We start from the raw sequence: 12,378 nt of genomic DNA on the forward strand, positions 1-12,378 counted from the left end.
GGTAGCGCGGTGTTGTCCCGACACATGCAACTGCTACCGTTTAAAGCACTGTGGTGTCAGAAAACGGCGTAGCTTCATTATTTTCCGTAGCGTTTCCACCGCTACCAGACGAATCGCTACCAAAGTATTAAAATTTCCGCCCGGACAGGGACTTGAACCCTGGACCCTTAGGTTAAAAGCCTAATGCTCTACCGACTGAGCTATCCGGGCTCACACGACGCTGTGATACCTCTCACGATGCACAACTATACATTGACTCATGTCGTTTACTGTTGTGCAATCGCTGCATGGGGCCGTTACTAATAAAACGTCGCCTAAATGCTGTCTGCAGACTTATCGCACTAAGCTCGTAACACACTATCGAAGACTGCTGACACACGATGCAACAACAAATTGCAGGAGTCGTTGCGTCTCATACGTTGGAGCAGAGAATTTACATATTTTGTCGACACTCACTGGGCAATTGGAAAATTCGCAAGCATTTCGAATGCAATGTTTCCCACGTTTTCGCTCGTTTCACGGTTCCGTTGAAATCGTTCTTCACCACCTGACACAGAAAAAGGAACGCAGTCGGTAGGACTTTTTTGATTCTTTTGCTTCTAAGGGAGTTAGTTGTCTAGTGAGTTCCTCTTATGGCATGCACTAGACAACCAGAACAGCTACAGGAGAGAGTCATTTTTGTTGTCAGCGGTAGTTGCATTATCACCAACGCAGAGCCATTCCATTGGCGTCGCATCAAAACGAATACCTGCCGAAACCCGGGATCGAACCAGGGACCTTTAGATCTTCAGTCTAACGCTCTCCCAACTGAGCTATTTCGGCTGACATTGAACGTTCCTGTTTGCATGTGTTTGTTAACCTCTGCCTCGTTGCCAATTTCACAGTCACCTTCGTCTGATAAGACACAGGGACGCTGAAAGGCGAGCAGCCGATGCAGTGAAGTCCCACACACATTTCTTCTGCTTCCATCATCGTAACAAGCAAACATGTCGACTCGACTCGTGTAATATTCACTTCGCTGACTTCACGTGACGCCGCGCTGGCGCTAGAAAACCCGTGCTATATCGATGCCAGGGGCAACTCGTGTGCAGAGAACGAGACACAAGAAGGAGTGAGCCTCTCCACCGTATGAGAGGCAGTATCTAGGAGATACACACGGTAAAACATTCGACTTGCGTTAGCTCATCAATTGCTACACGTCATCGTCTGCAAGCTAAGATGGACACATCTGCACTGCCCAGTGAGGCGACACTTGTACTAACACCCGGTGGGCGGCTGTGAGACGAGGAGATGAGCTGCGGCTTCTGAGCGCGACTGTAACGCTGCGCCCTGGATCAAATAACACTGCACATTGCTGGTGACGCGCGTGTTTAGTAGTGACGCAACTGCTAGGATGCAGCTGAACGTCCATCTTTTGAGAGCGAGAAAATTTTCGCAGTCGGCAGGACTCGAACCTACGCTCCCAGAGGGAATCTGATTTCAAGTCAGACGCCTTAACCACTCGGCCACGACTGCCGGTGGCAGAAGCGACTCCCGACAAGTGGAACCGCCGTCTTTAGAAGCAATCTGATGGCAGAAAGCGGCGTGGCGTCACTCTTTTCTGTAGGGTTTCCATTAGCCGTTACGACAGTGTGTTAATTTTCGCCTGGCGGGGGTTTGAGCCCGGGACCCTTTGGTTGAAGGTCTAGCGCTCTACCGACTGAGCTGTCCGGTCCCTCGGCCGAGCGTTGTGGTGCATGCTACATGGTGTGCGAGTGATTCGCGTGTTGTAATTACTGGCTTATGGCTCCAATGGCGACTTCACCGACTTCCCACTGACGCACCGCTGACGCTAGTTTTGTGTCGTCTTAAAACGATGGACATACCTCCAAGCAGCTGCGAGATCTTAAGAAAAGAAACGCTGCACCACTGCCTTTGCCGCACTCGAATGATTGAATTGCGATTCTTAAAAAGAAATGAATGTTCGCTCTGTCCTACACTTTCGAGCACATCTGTGTACTCACGATCTCAGCGACGGCTTTCTGCAGTCCCAGCGTCAGTGCGAGGTGAACCGATGGCCACAGTAAGCAGCGGTCGTCGCGAAACTCAGTATTCTTAAACGGAAACTTTCGTCTTGTTGAGAATGGCGTCACTGGTTTGCACCCGCATTCGCCCACGCATGTCACATGTGTGCGAAAATTTTTGCTCCTCTTTACGCAAAATCGCACGCAGCCGGTAGGATTCGAACCTACGCTCCCAGAGGGAATCTGATTTCGAGTCAGACGCCTTAACCACTCGGCCACGACTGCCGGTAGCGCGGTGTTGTCCCGACACATGCAACTGCTACCGTTTAAAGCACTGTGGTGTCAGAAAACGGCGTAGCTTCATTATTTTCCGTAGCGTTTCCACCGCTACCAGACGAATCGCTACCAAAGTATTAAAATTTCCGCCCGGACAGGGACTTGAACCCTGGACCCTTAGGTTAAAAGCCTAATGCTCTACCGACTGAGCTATCCGGGCTCACACGACGCTGTGATACCTCTCACGATGCACAACTATACATTGACTCATGTCGTTTACTGTTGTGCAATCGCTGCATGGGGCCGTTACTAATAAAACGTCGCCTAAATGCTGTCTGCAGACTTATCGCACTAAGCTCGTAACACACTATCGAAGACTGCTGACACACGATGCAACAACAAATTGCAGGAGTCGTTGCGTCTCATACGTTGGAGCAGAGAATTTACATATTTTGTCGACACTCACTGGGCAATTGGAAAATTCGCAAGCATTTCGAATGCAATGTTTCCCACGTTTTCGCTCGTTTCACGGTTCCGTTGAAATCGTTCTTCACCACCTGACACAGAAAAAGGAACGCAGTCGGTAGGACTTTTTTGATTCTTTTGCTTCTAAGGGAGTTAGTTGTCTAGTGAGTTCCTCTTATGGCATGCACTAGACAACCAGAACAGCTACAGGAGAGAGTCATTTTTGTTGTCAGCGGTAGTTGCATTATCACCAACGCAGAGCCATTCCATTGGCGTCGCATCAAAACGAATACCTGCCGAAACCCGGGATCGAACCAGGGACCTTTAGATCTTCAGTCTAACGCTCTCCCAACTGAGCTATTTCGGCTGACATTGAACGTTCCTGTTTGCATGTGTTTGTTAACCTCTGCCTCGTTGCCAATTTCACAGTCACCTTCGTCTGATAAGACACAGGGACGCTGAAAGGCGAGCAGCCGATGCAGTGAAGTCCCACACACATTTCTTCTGCTTCCATCATCGTAACAAGCAAACATGTCGACTCGACTCGTGTAATATTCACTTCGCTGACTTCACGTGACGCCGCGCTGGCGCTAGAAAACCCGTGCTATATCGATGCCAGGGGCAACTCGTGTGCAGAGAACGAGACACAAGAAGGAGTGAGCCTCTCCACCGTATGAGAGGCAGTATCTAGGAGATACACACGGTAAAACATTCGACTTGCGTTAGCTCATCAATTGCTACACGTCATCGTCTGCAAGCTAAGATGGACACATCTGCACTGCCCAGTGAGGCGACACTTGTACTAACACCCGGTGGGCGGCTGTGAGACGAGGAGATGAGCTGCGGCTTCTGAGCGCGACTGTAACGCTGCGCCCTGGATCAAATAACACTGCACATTGCTGGTGACGCGCGTGTTTAGTAGTGACGCAACTGCTAGGATGCAGCTGAACGTCCATCTTTTGAGAGCGAGAAAATTTTCGCAGTCGGCAGGACTCGAACCTACGCTCCCAGAGGGAATCTGATTTCAAGTCAGACGCCTTAACCACTCGGCCACGACTGCCGGTGGCAGAAGCGACTCCCGACAAGTGGAACCGCCGTCTTTAGAAGCAATCTGATGGCAGAAAGCGGCGTGGCGTCACTCTTTTCTGTAGGGTTTCCATTAGCCGTTACGACAGTGTGTTAATTTTCGCCTGGCGGGGGTTTGAGCCCGGGACCCTTTGGTTGAAGGTCTAGCGCTCTACCGACTGAGCTGTCCGGTCCCTCGGCCGAGCGTTGTGGTGCATGCTACATGGTGTGCGAGTGATTCGCGTGTTGTAATTACTGGCTTATGGCTCCAATGGCGACTTCACCGACTTCCCACTGACGCACCGCTGACGCTAGTTTTGTGTCGTCTTAAAACGATGGACATACCTCCAAGCAGCTGCGAGATCTTAAGAAAAGAAACGCTGCACCACTGCCTTTGCCGCACTCGAATGATTGAATTGCGATTCTTAAAAAGAAATGAATGTTCGCTCTGTCCTACACTTTCGAGCACATCTGTGTACTCACGATCTCAGCGACGGCTTTCTGCAGTCCCAGCGTCAGTGCGAGGTGAACCGATGGCCACAGTAAGCAGCGGTCGTCGCGAAACTCAGTATTCTTAAACGGAAACTTTCGTCTTGTTGAGAATGGCGTCACTGGTTTGCACCCGCATTCGCCCACGCATGTCACATGTGTGCGAAAATTTTTGCTCCTCTTTACGCAAAATCGCACGCAGCCGGTAGGATTCGAACCTACGCTCCCAGAGGGAATCTGATTTCGAGTCAGACGCCTTAACCACTCGGCCACGACTGCCGGTAGCGCGGTGTTGTCCCGACACATGCAACTGCTACCGTTTAAAGCACTGTGGTGTCAGAAAACGGCGTAGCTTCATTATTTTCCGTAGCGTTTCCACCGCTACCAGACGAATCGCTACCAAAGTATTAAAATTTCCGCCCGGACAGGGACTTGAACCCTGGACCCTTAGGTTAAAAGCCTAATGCTCTACCGACTGAGCTATCCGGGCTCACACGACGCTGTGATACCTCTCACGATGCACAACTATACATTGACTCATGTCGTTTACTGTTGTGCAATCGCTGCATGGGGCCGTTACTAATAAAACGTCGCCTAAATGCTGTCTGCAGACTTATCGCACTAAGCTCGTAACACACTATCGAAGACTGCTGACACACGATGCAACAACAAATTGCAGGAGTCGTTGCGTCTCATACGTTGGAGCAGAGAATTTACATATTTTGTCGACACTCACTGGGCAATTGGAAAATTCGCAAGCATTTCGAATGCAATGTTTCCCACGTTTTCGCTCGTTTCACGGTTCCGTTGAAATCGTTCTTCACCACCTGACACAGAAAAAGGAACGCAGTCGGTAGGACTTTTTTGATTCTTTTGCTTCTAAGGGAGTTAGTTGTCTAGTGAGTTCCTCTTATGGCATGCACTAGACAACCAGAACAGCTACAGGAGAGAGTCATTTTTGTTGTCAGCGGTAGTTGCATTATCACCAACGCAGAGCCATTCCATTGGCGTCGCATCAAAACGAATACCTGCCGAAACCCGGGATCGAACCAGGGACCTTTAGATCTTCAGTCTAACGCTCTCCCAACTGAGCTATTTCGGCTGACATTGAACGTTCCTGTTTGCATGTGTTTGTTAACCTCTGCCTCGTTGCCAATTTCACAGTCACCTTCGTCTGATAAGACACAGGGACGCTGAAAGGCGAGCAGCCGATGCAGTGAAGTCCCACACACATTTCTTCTGCTTCCATCATCGTAACAAGCAAACATGTCGACTCGACTCGTGTAATATTCACTTCGCTGACTTCACGTGACGCCGCGCTGGCGCTAGAAAACCCGTGCTATATCGATGCCAGGGGCAACTCGTGTGCAGAGAACGAGACACAAGAAGGAGTGAGCCTCTCCACCGTATGAGAGGCAGTATCTAGGAGATACACACGGTAAAACATTCGACTTGCGTTAGCTCATCAATTGCTACACGTCATCGTCTGCAAGCTAAGATGGACACATCTGCACTGCCCAGTGAGGCGACACTTGTACTAACACCCGGTGGGCGGCTGTGAGACGAGGAGATGAGCTGCGGCTTCTGAGCGCGACTGTAACGCTGCGCCCTGGATCAAATAACACTGCACATTGCTGGTGACGCGCGTGTTTAGTAGTGACGCAACTGCTAGGATGCAGCTGAACGTCCATCTTTTGAGAGCGAGAAAATTTTCGCAGTCGGCAGGACTCGAACCTACGCTCCCAGAGGGAATCTGATTTCAAGTCAGACGCCTTAACCACTCGGCCACGACTGCCGGTGGCAGAAGCGACTCCCGACAAGTGGAACCGCCGTCTTTAGAAGCAATCTGATGGCAGAAAGCGGCGTGGCGTCACTCTTTTCTGTAGGGTTTCCATTAGCCGTTACGACAGTGTGTTAATTTTCGCCTGGCGGGGGTTTGAGCCCGGGACCCTTTGGTTGAAGGTCTAGCGCTCTACCGACTGAGCTGTCCGGTCCCTCGGCCGAGCGTTGTGGTGCATGCTACATGGTGTGCGAGTGATTCGCGTGTTGTAATTACTGGCTTATGGCTCCAATGGCGACTTCACCGACTTCCCACTGACGCACCGCTGACGCTAGTTTTGTGTCGTCTTAAAACGATGGACATACCTCCAAGCAGCTGCGAGATCTTAAGAAAAGAAACGCTGCACCACTGCCTTTGCCGCACTCGAATGATTGAATTGCGATTCTTAAAAAGAAATGAATGTTCGCTCTGTCCTACACTTTCGAGCACATCTGTGTACTCACGATCTCAGCGACGGCTTTCTGCAGTCCCAGCGTCAGTGCGAGGTGAACCGATGGCCACAGTAAGCAGCGGTCGTCGCGAAACTCAGTATTCTTAAACGGAAACTTTCGTCTTGTTGAGAATGGCGTCACTGGTTTGCACCCGCATTCGCCCACGCATGTCACATGTGTGCGAAAATTTTTGCTCCTCTTTACGCAAAATCGCACGCAGCCGGTAGGATTCGAACCTACGCTCCCAGAGGGAATCTGATTTCGAGTCAGACGCCTTAACCACTCGGCCACGACTGCCGGTAGCGCGGTGTTGTCCCGACACATGCAACTGCTACCGTTTAAAGCACTGTGGTGTCAGAAAACGGCGTAGCTTCATTATTTTCCGTAGCGTTTCCACCGCTACCAGACGAATCGCTACCAAAGTATTAAAATTTCCGCCCGGACAGGGACTTGAACCCTGGACCCTTAGGTTAAAAGCCTAATGCTCTACCGACTGAGCTATCCGGGCTCACACGACGCTGTGATACCTCTCACGATGCACAACTATACATTGACTCATGTCGTTTACTGTTGTGCAATCGCTGCATGGGGCCGTTACTAATAAAACGTCGCCTAAATGCTGTCTGCAGACTTATCGCACTAAGCTCGTAACACACTATCGAAGACTGCTGACACACGATGCAACAACAAATTGCAGGAGTCGTTGCGTCTCATACGTTGGAGCAGAGAATTTACATATTTTGTCGACACTCACTGGGCAATTGGAAAATTCGCAAGCATTTCGAATGCAATGTTTCCCACGTTTTCGCTCGTTTCACGGTTCCGTTGAAATCGTTCTTCACCACCTGACACAGAAAAAGGAACGCAGTCGGTAGGACTTTTTTGATTCTTTTGCTTCTAAGGGAGTTAGTTGTCTAGTGAGTTCCTCTTATGGCATGCACTAGACAACCAGAACAGCTACAGGAGAGAGTCATTTTTGTTGTCAGCGGTAGTTGCATTATCACCAACGCAGAGCCATTCCATTGGCGTCGCATCAAAACGAATACCTGCCGAAACCCGGGATCGAACCAGGGACCTTTAGATCTTCAGTCTAACGCTCTCCCAACTGAGCTATTTCGGCTGACATTGAACGTTCCTGTTTGCATGTGTTTGTTAACCTCTGCCTCGTTGCCAATTTCACAGTCACCTTCGTCTGATAAGACACAGGGACGCTGAAAGGCGAGCAGCCGATGCAGTGAAGTCCCACACACATTTCTTCTGCTTCCATCATCGTAACAAGCAAACATGTCGACTCGACTCGTGTAATATTCACTTCGCTGACTTCACGTGACGCCGCGCTGGCGCTAGAAAACCCGTGCTATATCGATGCCAGGGGCAACTCGTGTGCAGAGAACGAGACACAAGAAGGAGTGAGCCTCTCCACCGTATGAGAGGCAGTATCTAGGAGATACACACGGTAAAACATTCGACTTGCGTTAGCTCATCAATTGCTACACGTCATCGTCTGCAAGCTAAGATGGACACATCTGCACTGCCCAGTGAGGCGACACTTGTACTAACACCCGGTGGGCGGCTGTGAGACGAGGAGATGAGCTGCGGCTTCTGAGCGCGACTGTAACGCTGCGCCCTGGATCAAATAACACTGCACATTGCTGGTGACGCGCGTGTTTAGTAGTGACGCAACTGCTAGGATGCAGCTGAACGTCCATCTTTTGAGAGCGAGAAAATTTTCGCAGTCGGCAGGACTCGAACCTACGCTCCCAGAGGGAATCTGATTTCAAGTCAGACGCCTTAACCACTCGGCCACGACTGCCGGTGGCAGAAGCGACTCCCGACAAGTGGAACCGCCGTCTTTAGAAGCAATCTGATGGCAGAAAGCGGCGTGGCGTCACTCTTTTCTGTAGGGTTTCCATTAGCCGTTACGACAGTGTGTTAATTTTCGCCTGGCGGGGGTTTGAGCCCGGGACCCTTTGGTTGAAGGTCTAGCGCTCTACCGACTGAGCTGTCCGGTCCCTCGGCCGAGCGTTGTGGTGCATGCTACATGGTGTGCGAGTGATTCGCGTGTTGTAATTACTGGCTTATGGCTCCAATGGCGACTTCACCGACTTCCCACTGACGCACCGCTGACGCTAGTTTTGTGTCGTCTTAAAACGATGGACATACCTCCAAGCAGCTGCGAGATCTTAAGAAAAGAAACGCTGCACCACTGCCTTTGCCGCACTCGAATGATTGAATTGCGATTCTTAAAAAGAAATGAATGTTCGCTCTGTCCTACACTTTCGAGCACATCTGTGTACTCACGATCTCAGCGACGGCTTTCTGCAGTCCCAGCGTCAGTGCGAGGTGAACCGATGGCCACAGTAAGCAGCGGTCGTCGCGAAACTCAGTATTCTTAAACGGAAACTTTCGTCTTGTTGAGAATGGCGTCACTGGTTTGCACCCGCATTCGCCCACGCATGTCACATGTGTGCGAAAATTTTTGCTCCTCTTTACGCAAAATCGCACGCAGCCGGTAGGATTCGAACCTACGCTCCCAGAGGGAATCTGATTTCGAGTCAGACGCCTTAACCACTCGGCCACGACTGCCGGTAGCGCGGTGTTGTCCCGACACATGCAACTGCTACCGTTTAAAGCACTGTGGTGTCAGAAAACGGCGTAGCTTCATTATTTTCCGTAGCGTTTCCACCGCTACCAGACGAATCGCTACCAAAGTATTAAAATTTCCGCCCGGACAGGGACTTGAACCCTGGACCCTTAGGTTAAAAGCCTAATGCTCTACCGACTGAGCTATCCGGGCTCACACGACGCTGTGATACCTCTCACGATGCACAACTATACATTGACTCATGTCGTTTACTGTTGTGCAATCGCTGCATGGGGCCGTTACTAATAAAACGTCGCCTAAATGCTGTCTGCAGACTTATCGCACTAAGCTCGTAACACACTATCGAAGACTGCTGACACACGATGCAACAACAAATTGCAGGAGTCGTTGCGTCTCATACGTTGGAGCAGAGAATTTACATATTTTGTCGACACTCACTGGGCAATTGGAAAATTCGCAAGCATTTCGAATGCAATGTTTCCCACGTTTTCGCTCGTTTCACGGTTCCGTTGAAATCGTTCTTCACCACCTGACACAGAAAAAGGAACGCAGTCGGTAGGACTTTTTTGATTCTTTTGCTTCTAAGGGAGTTAGTTGTCTAGTGAGTTCCTCTTATGGCATGCACTAGACAACCAGAACAGCTACAGGAGAGAGTCATTTTTGTTGTCAGCGGTAGTTGCATTATCACCAACGCAGAGCCATTCCATTGGCGTCGCATCAAAACGAATACCTGCCGAAACCCGGGATCGAACCAGGGACCTTTAGATCTTCAGTCTAACGCTCTCCCAACTGAGCTATTTCGGCTGACATTGAACGTTCCTGTTTGCATGTGTTTGTTAACCTCTGCCTCGTTGCCAATTTCACAGTCACCTTCGTCTGATAAGACACAGGGACGCTGAAAGGCGAGCAGCCGATGCAGTGAAGTCCCACACACATTTCTTCTGCTTCCATCATCGTAACAAGCAAACATGTCGACTCGACTCGTGTAATATTCACTTCGCTGACTTCACGTGACGCCGCGCTGGCGCTAGAAAACCCGTGCTATATCGATGCCAGGGGCAACTCGTGTGCAGAGAACGAGACACAAGAAGGAGTGAGCCTCTCCACCGTATGAGAGGCAGTATCTAGGAGATACACACGGTAAAACATTCGACTTGCGTTAGCTCATCAATTGCTACACGTCATCGTCTGCAAGCTAAGATGGACACATCTGCACTGCCCAGTGAGGCGACACTTGTACTAACACCCGGTGGGCGGCTGTGAGACGAGGAGATGAGCTGCGGCTTCTGAGCGCGACTGTAACGCTGCGCCCTGGATCAAATAACACTGCACATTGCTGGTGACGCGCGTGTTTAGTAGTGACGCAACTGCTAGGATGCAGCTGAACGTCCATCTTTTGAGAGCGAGAAAATTTTCGCAGTCGGCAGGACTCGAACCTACGCTCCCAGAGGGAATCTGATTTCAAGTCAGACGCCTTAACCACTCGGCCACGACTGCCGGTGGCAGAAGCGACTCCCGACAAGTGGAACCGCCGTCTTTAGAAGCAATCTGATGGCAGAAAGCGGCGTGGCGTCACTCTTTTCTGTAGGGTTTCCATTAGCCGTTACGACAGTGTGTTAATTTTCGCCTGGCGGGGGTTTGAGCCCGGGACCCTTTGGTTGAAGGTCTAGCGCTCTACCGACTGAGCTGTCCGGTCCCTCGGCCGAGCGTTGTGGTGCATGCTACATGGTGTGCGAGTGATTCGCGTGTTGTAATTACTGGCTTATGGCTCCAATGGCGACTTCACCGACTTCCCACTGACGCACCGCTGACGCTAGTTTTGTGTCGTCTTAAAACGATGGACATACCTCCAAGCAGCTGCGAGATCTTAAGAAAAGAAACGCTGCACCACTGCCTTTGCCGCACTCGAATGATTGAATTGCGATTCTTAAAAAGAAATGAATGTTCGCTCTGTCCTACACTTTCGAGCACATCTGTGTACTCACGATCTCAGCGACGGCTTTCTGCAGTCCCAGCGTCAGTGCGAGGTGAACCGATGGCCACAGTAAGCAGCGGTCGTAGGATTCGAACCTACGCTCCCAGAGGGAATCTGATTTCGAGTCAGACGCCTTAACCACTCGGCCACGACTGCCGGTAGCGCGGTGTTGTCCCGACACATGCAACTGCTACCGTTTAAAGCACTGTGGTGTCAGAAAACGGCGTAGCTTCATTATTTTCCGTAGCGTTTCCACCGCTACCAGACGAATCGCTACCAAAGTATTAAAATTTCCGCCCGGACAGGGACTTGAACCCTGGACCCTTAGGTTAAAAGCCTAATGCTCTACCGACTGAGCTATCCGGGCTCACACGACGCTGTGATACCTCTCACGATGCACAACTATACATTGACTCATGTCGTTTACTGTTGTGCAATCGCTGCATGGGGCCGTTACTAATAAAACGTCGCCTAAATGCTGTCTGCAGACTTATCGCACTAAGCTCGTAACACACTATCGAAGACTGCTGACACACGATGCAACAACAAATTGCAGGAGTCGTTGCGTCTCATACGTTGGAGCAGAGAATTTACATATTTTGTCGACACTCACTGGGCAATTGGAAAATTCGCAAGCATTTCGAATGCAATGTTTCCCACGTTTTCGCTCGTTTCACGGTTCCGTTGAAATCGTTCTTCACCACCTGACACAGAAAAAGGAACGCAGTCGGTAGGACTTTTTTGATTCTTTTGCTTCTAAGGGAGTTAGTTGTCTAGTGAGTTCCTCTTATGGCATGCACTAGACAACCAGAACAGCTACAGGAGAGAGTCATTTTTGTTGTCAGCGGTAGTTGCATTATCACCAACGCAGAGCCATTCCATTGGCGTCGCATCAAAACGAATACCTGCCGAAACCCGGGATCGAACCAGGGACCTTTAGATCTTCAGTCTAACGCTCTCCCAACTGAGCTATTTCGGCTGACATTGAACGTTCCTGTTTGCATGTGTTTGTTAACCTCTGCCTCGTTGCCAATTTCACAGTCACCTTCGTCTGATAAGACACAGGGACGCTGAAAGGCGAGCAGCCGATGCAGTGAAGTCCCACACACATTTCTTCTGCTTCCATCATCGTAACAAGCAAACATGTCGACTCGACTCGTGTAATATTCACTTCGCTGACTTCACGTGACGCCGCGCTGGCGCTAGAAAACCCGTGCTATATCGATGCC

At 50.3% G+C, this 12,378-nt stretch overlaps 22 non-coding genes across 22 annotated transcripts; all 22 read right to left on the reverse strand.

Moving 5' to 3' along the window:
- Nucleotides 1-137: 137 nt before the first annotated feature.
- Nucleotides 138-210, reverse strand: Trnak-uuu (transfer RNA lysine (anticodon UUU)). The gene has a single exon. It is a non-coding gene; the product is annotated as a tRNA-Lys (tRNA).
- Nucleotides 211-749: 539 nt separating this feature from the next.
- Nucleotides 750-822, reverse strand: Trnaf-gaa (transfer RNA phenylalanine (anticodon GAA)). Its single transcript has one exon. It is a non-coding gene; the product is annotated as a tRNA-Phe (tRNA).
- Nucleotides 823-1,433: 611 nt separating this feature from the next.
- Trnas-uga (transfer RNA serine (anticodon UGA)) lies at nt 1,434-1,515 on the reverse strand. Its single transcript has one exon. It is a non-coding gene; the product is annotated as a tRNA-Ser (tRNA).
- Nucleotides 1,516-2,206: 691 nt separating this feature from the next.
- On the reverse strand, nt 2,207-2,288 carry Trnas-cga (transfer RNA serine (anticodon CGA)). The gene has a single exon. It is a non-coding gene; the product is annotated as a tRNA-Ser (tRNA).
- Nucleotides 2,289-2,426: 138 nt separating this feature from the next.
- Nucleotides 2,427-2,499, reverse strand: Trnak-uuu (transfer RNA lysine (anticodon UUU)). The gene has a single exon. It is a non-coding gene; the product is annotated as a tRNA-Lys (tRNA).
- A 539-nt stretch (nt 2,500-3,038) lies between these two features.
- Trnaf-gaa (transfer RNA phenylalanine (anticodon GAA)) lies at nt 3,039-3,111 on the reverse strand. Its single transcript has one exon. It is a non-coding gene; the product is annotated as a tRNA-Phe (tRNA).
- A 611-nt stretch (nt 3,112-3,722) lies between these two features.
- On the reverse strand, nt 3,723-3,804 carry Trnas-uga (transfer RNA serine (anticodon UGA)). The gene has a single exon. It is a non-coding gene; the product is annotated as a tRNA-Ser (tRNA).
- A 691-nt stretch (nt 3,805-4,495) lies between these two features.
- On the reverse strand, nt 4,496-4,577 carry Trnas-cga (transfer RNA serine (anticodon CGA)). The gene has a single exon. It is a non-coding gene; the product is annotated as a tRNA-Ser (tRNA).
- Nucleotides 4,578-4,715: 138 nt separating this feature from the next.
- On the reverse strand, nt 4,716-4,788 carry Trnak-uuu (transfer RNA lysine (anticodon UUU)). Its single transcript has one exon. It is a non-coding gene; the product is annotated as a tRNA-Lys (tRNA).
- Nucleotides 4,789-5,327: 539 nt separating this feature from the next.
- Nucleotides 5,328-5,400, reverse strand: Trnaf-gaa (transfer RNA phenylalanine (anticodon GAA)). The gene has a single exon. It is a non-coding gene; the product is annotated as a tRNA-Phe (tRNA).
- A 611-nt stretch (nt 5,401-6,011) lies between these two features.
- On the reverse strand, nt 6,012-6,093 carry Trnas-uga (transfer RNA serine (anticodon UGA)). The gene has a single exon. It is a non-coding gene; the product is annotated as a tRNA-Ser (tRNA).
- Nucleotides 6,094-6,784: 691 nt separating this feature from the next.
- Nucleotides 6,785-6,866, reverse strand: Trnas-cga (transfer RNA serine (anticodon CGA)). Its single transcript has one exon. It is a non-coding gene; the product is annotated as a tRNA-Ser (tRNA).
- A 138-nt stretch (nt 6,867-7,004) lies between these two features.
- Trnak-uuu (transfer RNA lysine (anticodon UUU)) lies at nt 7,005-7,077 on the reverse strand. Its single transcript has one exon. It is a non-coding gene; the product is annotated as a tRNA-Lys (tRNA).
- Nucleotides 7,078-7,616: 539 nt separating this feature from the next.
- On the reverse strand, nt 7,617-7,689 carry Trnaf-gaa (transfer RNA phenylalanine (anticodon GAA)). Its single transcript has one exon. It is a non-coding gene; the product is annotated as a tRNA-Phe (tRNA).
- Nucleotides 7,690-8,300: 611 nt separating this feature from the next.
- On the reverse strand, nt 8,301-8,382 carry Trnas-uga (transfer RNA serine (anticodon UGA)). The gene has a single exon. It is a non-coding gene; the product is annotated as a tRNA-Ser (tRNA).
- A 691-nt stretch (nt 8,383-9,073) lies between these two features.
- On the reverse strand, nt 9,074-9,155 carry Trnas-cga (transfer RNA serine (anticodon CGA)). The gene has a single exon. It is a non-coding gene; the product is annotated as a tRNA-Ser (tRNA).
- Nucleotides 9,156-9,293: 138 nt separating this feature from the next.
- On the reverse strand, nt 9,294-9,366 carry Trnak-uuu (transfer RNA lysine (anticodon UUU)). Its single transcript has one exon. It is a non-coding gene; the product is annotated as a tRNA-Lys (tRNA).
- A 539-nt stretch (nt 9,367-9,905) lies between these two features.
- On the reverse strand, nt 9,906-9,978 carry Trnaf-gaa (transfer RNA phenylalanine (anticodon GAA)). Its single transcript has one exon. It is a non-coding gene; the product is annotated as a tRNA-Phe (tRNA).
- A 611-nt stretch (nt 9,979-10,589) lies between these two features.
- On the reverse strand, nt 10,590-10,671 carry Trnas-uga (transfer RNA serine (anticodon UGA)). The gene has a single exon. It is a non-coding gene; the product is annotated as a tRNA-Ser (tRNA).
- A 552-nt stretch (nt 10,672-11,223) lies between these two features.
- Nucleotides 11,224-11,306, reverse strand: Trnas-cga (transfer RNA serine (anticodon CGA)). Its single transcript has one exon. It is a non-coding gene; the product is annotated as a tRNA-Ser (tRNA).
- Nucleotides 11,307-11,443: 137 nt separating this feature from the next.
- Trnak-uuu (transfer RNA lysine (anticodon UUU)) lies at nt 11,444-11,516 on the reverse strand. The gene has a single exon. It is a non-coding gene; the product is annotated as a tRNA-Lys (tRNA).
- Nucleotides 11,517-12,055: 539 nt separating this feature from the next.
- Trnaf-gaa (transfer RNA phenylalanine (anticodon GAA)) lies at nt 12,056-12,128 on the reverse strand. The gene has a single exon. It is a non-coding gene; the product is annotated as a tRNA-Phe (tRNA).
- Between the last annotated feature and the right edge of the window lie 250 nt (nt 12,129-12,378).

Source organism: Schistocerca serialis, unplaced genomic scaffold (assembly GCF_023864345.2).
Source record: "Schistocerca serialis cubense isolate TAMUIC-IGC-003099 unplaced genomic scaffold, iqSchSeri2.2 HiC_scaffold_384, whole genome shotgun sequence".
Classification (NCBI taxonomy): domain Eukaryota; kingdom Metazoa; phylum Arthropoda; class Insecta; order Orthoptera; family Acrididae; genus Schistocerca; species Schistocerca serialis.